The sequence below is a fragment of the Aplysia californica genome, unplaced genomic scaffold, assembly GCF_000002075.1.
Source record: "Aplysia californica isolate F4 #8 unplaced genomic scaffold, AplCal3.0 scaffold00664, whole genome shotgun sequence".
Lineage (NCBI taxonomy): Eukaryota > Metazoa > Mollusca > Gastropoda > Aplysiida > Aplysiidae > Aplysia > Aplysia californica.
Window position 1 is genome coordinate 401,380 of NW_004797934.1, and position 4,342 is coordinate 405,721.

A 4,342-nucleotide genomic window follows, 5' to 3' on the forward strand; every position below is an offset into this window, starting at 1 on the left:
TAAAACATCAGGCCCAATTAACAAACAATAGACGATAGGTCTAACCTCCCGTCGAGTATCTCGTCTGCTAGAGTTCGTCCGTTCGCCTACCCGCCCACCTAGTGAATAAAATTGTGGAGCGGACCCAAACAACGAACTGTCTTGAGGTTCGCAGTTCACTCTCATGGCCGTTCGTTCCCGCTCGCTCAGACTGAGTCCACGAGTAACGAACCCGTCCGTCCGCTCGCCCCAACTCTGCCGACCCGGTACGATTACTCCAGCTAGAGAGTCGGGCTTCTTTTAATTTCACTGCCTAGGACAGTACACTTTTTAAGTGAGCATAAGGCGAGCGGCCTTTTCTATCATCACAGAATATAGTCGCTTACACTTGGGACACTAAGACTAAGAAGACTTTAACAAGTAGAATCTAATCTAAGCCGGGGAGGACTTCCGTAACGAGCGACCACTATGAGACAAAGCAGAATTGAGGGCTTGGGGTAAGGGTAGGGTTAGGGGGAGGGGTAGGTCTAGGCCTCTTCTTTATTGTGTTTGATGGGGTGGTCACTCGTTACGGAAGTCCTTCCCTAAGTCGTAAGTAGTGGTGGGCCAAGAATCGATTCCTGCTTCTGAGAAAAAGAACCGATCCCTTTTTCGTAAACTAACGATTCTCAATTACTCTATTTTTTCTTCAAAGAATGTATTTTTTTAAGAAAAAAAATATTGGTGCTTTGCTATGTTCTGAAATCGAGGTTATCCTGAATCTTGAACACTTAAGAAAGAGTAGTCGGGATGCAAAGTCATTGTCAAAGATTATATCGTTCTGGTATACAGTGTCAAAACTTATTCGTTGCTTTCGCCTTTTTCTTATTCATCTGTTGTTGTTTTTAAATTATAATAATATTCCCTTTTCTTTCAATTAAAAATCAGGGGGCTCTCGTGGCCTATAGGTTAAGGTGTTGGCCTCTCATTCAAAGGTCCCGGGTTCGAATCCGGGTAGCGACCAAACAATTTTCTTCTCTAAAATTGTCTCCTTTCACCTCCTTTCCTGCTCTCTAGCAATATTCTGTTGTCTGCTTTCATTTCCACTTTCTGCCCCCACCCCCTCACCTCCTTTGCCCCCTCCTCTGGGCTCCTGATTCTTTCTGCAGCCTTTCTACTGCTACTCCTTGGCTCCTCCTTACTGCTGTCTTTCTGCCACACCCTTGATCTTCTGGTGGGAAAAATCTACACCTAGCCTTCTCGGACAAGGGCGAAAAATCTCGGAGGGCCCGTGTGCAAGTTGCGCACGTTAAAGATCCCTTGGTGGTCTAAAATCGATAAGAGTAGGCTTCGGCCGCCACCCGGGCAAAATTCAAAATTTCCCACCAACTGAAAATATTAGGTGTGTCCCGCGCGCTCATATGACCTATGCAGTTGCGAGCGCCGTAAAACACTTTACAAAAACAAAAAACAATTAAAAATCTAAAACTAACGTCTGCCCACGAGGCCCTATATTATAGACTTTCATTTCTCGGTGTAGGTCAGTGTTGGTCTCTGACTTCATACTGCAGAGACTGGGTTGGGTAGTGCCTGGGGTAGCGCCCTCCCACCCCAAGTAATCAAAGGGATCGGACTAACCGTTACTCGCCGGATGTAATTGCTGGGTTCGGAGTAATTGCTACTCGCCGGAAGTAGTCATAGGTATCGGGACTCGTCGGAAATAATTGCTGGGTTCGGAGTAATTGCTACTCGTCGGAAGTAGTCATAGGTATCGGGGCTCGATTCGAACAGTGAAATAGCCATAGCATCTTTGAAGACGATCAAATTAGCTTACTTTTGTGCTATAACGTAAGGAAGTGGCTATTCTCATCCGGGGTGAGAATAGAAAAACGATCTACCTCTCACCCCGGGTGAGACTTGCCAGCGTAGGCTATTCTCACCCGGTGCGAAACAAGACCTGCTTTTCCTCATTTTGGAATACTGTCTATCGGTGTGGATGATCAAATTGATAAAAGCCAAGAAAAAATTACGTTATGGCTATCGGGCCACCTCTATTCTCACCCGGGATGAGAATAGTGCAGGCTAGTCTTTTGGCTATTCTCACCCGGTGCGCGTTCACTGTTATAGCCTAGATCTAGGCCAAAAAAAGTAATTTTGGGTTCGGCGCTGATTCCTAGCCTTTAATATTCGGGAATCTACGGTTACCGAAAAAAAACAGGAATCGCCCACCTCTAGTCGTAAGGCACTACCGTAAGGTAGGGTTGATTATTTGGGAGGACTTCCTATAAAGGCTGGATTGAACTTTGGTGGACCCACCGTGTTTATATTATTAATACGCACTAGGCAAAAACAACGGACTGTACAGTCATGGGTCCTAATCGACCGCTACGTGAACTAGTTCCTGGCGACGCGAGGTGGAAAGGGAGTGAGGGCTGCGAGACTGCCGAGGAACCAACGCGAGGCGGAGTGAGTGAGGGCTGCGAGACTTCCTCAAGGAACCGTGAGCGCGTAATTGCCCATTGTTGCGTAATGTCTTGGAGGCTGGCTTACGTTTGGTGGACCGCACCTCCAGCACTTTGATTACGTCGACAGCAGGGGGGGGGGGGTTCAGGGGGGCCTGCCCCCCTGGTCACAATGATAATTAAGAAAACACTTGGGGAGGATGGCTTACGTTTGGTGGACCGCACCTTCAGCACTTTGGTTACGAAAACTTATAGTATTCGACAGCGGAGGGTGGATGGGAGGTGGGGGGGTTTCAGGGGGGCCTGCCCCCCTGGCCACAGTGATAATTGAGAAAACACACATAATGCAAATCAATAATAAACAATAAATCAATAATAAACAGAGAAAAGAAAAGGGGACCAGGAACATTTTAAATAGTTGGTTCTGCCCAAGAACTTTAGTGGACCCACATTGCCAGCCAAGGCCCAAGGCTATGCATTAGATACCATGATGCGCGGGTGAAGTTTACCGGACCAGTGAAGAGAGGGGGAGACATGGTGGAGGTGGTGCCATGCCGTGACTAGATTGACCAATCAACGCTTGGGTCTAGCCACTCGTGCCAACTCACGGGCTTTGCGGTGGAAAAATCCGGTAGAAACTTTCAGAACTTTGACTAAATGAGCCTGAAGTGAGAGGATGCAGGCAAGAGAGGGAGAGGAGAGAGAGCGCGCCGTGGTGGCCTACGGCCGGCGGCCGCAAGGCCGCGCTGCGGCCAAGGAAGAACAGTGGACCAGCGCATGGCATCACACGACGCCCAAAAGTAGTTCCGGCCCCCCTCAATGGTGGGTCCACCAAAGTTCAATCTTACCCCTATACTATAAATTACTCAACTGACTTAACAAACATCCGAACTGTAAAATTGCTTACTAATAATGGACACTTTACCTTCTTCTTCTTTGTTCCCCCCATGTTTCCTGGTCGTCCAAAAGACTAGATTGTCAGGGAAGTCAAAGAGAGTGGATGTTGAAATATTTCCAGCAAGTTGGGATGTCTCACTTATAGTACTTCAAGTTGTCTTGTTGTGGTGGACGCATGCATTGAGCCTCGCCTGGGAATAGGAAAGCTTGTTGAATTTTATACTGCTTGACTTAAAGTTACACGTGCTTCCGTATAATATTTTGATACGTCTAAAAAGTTTAAAGGATTTATTGACACGAATGTATTATAATACTAAGATAGTGGAATATTAAAGGATTTGGATTTTAGAAGCATGTTATGTTTGAAACAAAAATAGTTGTGTGTCTTAATACTAAAAAAAGCGGTGAACACAATGAAATCAGTTATTTTGAACAACATTGAGTCGCTTGAATGAAAGAATGAGCATAGAATCAATGAGAGAAGAAGACTTAGAAGAATTGAGTGATTCAGGGGAGGTCACTCACTCTGTGTGCTCAATAGGTGAGCGCGGCAGTCACCACAGCGGTAAATTGTGTGTTGTTGTGTGTAGTTACAGTTACAGTAACGAACTGTGTGTAGTGTAGATCTAGATTCTCTAGATCTAATATAGAATTAGATTAGTTACTGAGTGTAGCCCCACTAAAAAAATGTAGGCCCAACCCGAACTTAGAACTTGCTCGCCTTCTTCAAGTTCAAGTCTAAGAAGTTGATTCAACTGTTGAAGTTCATCATCCCCTGCTGGGTACCATCCCCTGTGCCCTGTACTGTATCTAGAATCTAAATCTAGAATATATCTAGATTCTAGATCTGGATCTAGATCTAGATCTAGATCTAGATCTATAATCTAGATCTAGAATAGATATCTAGATCTACTGTGAAATTGGAAGTTCTGTTGACTATTTCTCCGAACGTTCGGGAAAATAAAGCTGGGCACTATTTCTCCGAACACTCTGAAATCACATCCTTTCTCGCAAATTTCGGATAT

At 45.5% G+C, this 4,342-nt stretch overlaps 2 protein-coding genes across 2 annotated transcripts in view; one reads left to right on the forward strand and one right to left on the reverse strand.

Annotated features, from left to right (window-relative positions):
• Positions 1 to 4,342, reverse strand: part of LOC118478553 — a 27,736-nt gene that overhangs the window by 12,019 nt on the left and 11,375 nt on the right. The gene's annotated exons all lie outside the window — the stretch shown is intronic.
• The window catches only part of LOC101852574 (uncharacterized protein DDB_G0271670), a 20,217-nt gene continuing 19,731 nt past the window's right edge, over positions 3,857 to 4,342 (forward strand). The window contains exon 1 of the mRNA XM_005108158.3: positions 3,857 to 3,882. The gene's annotated coding sequence lies outside the window, so the exon portion shown is untranslated. The remainder of the gene's footprint in view (positions 3,883 to 4,342) is intronic.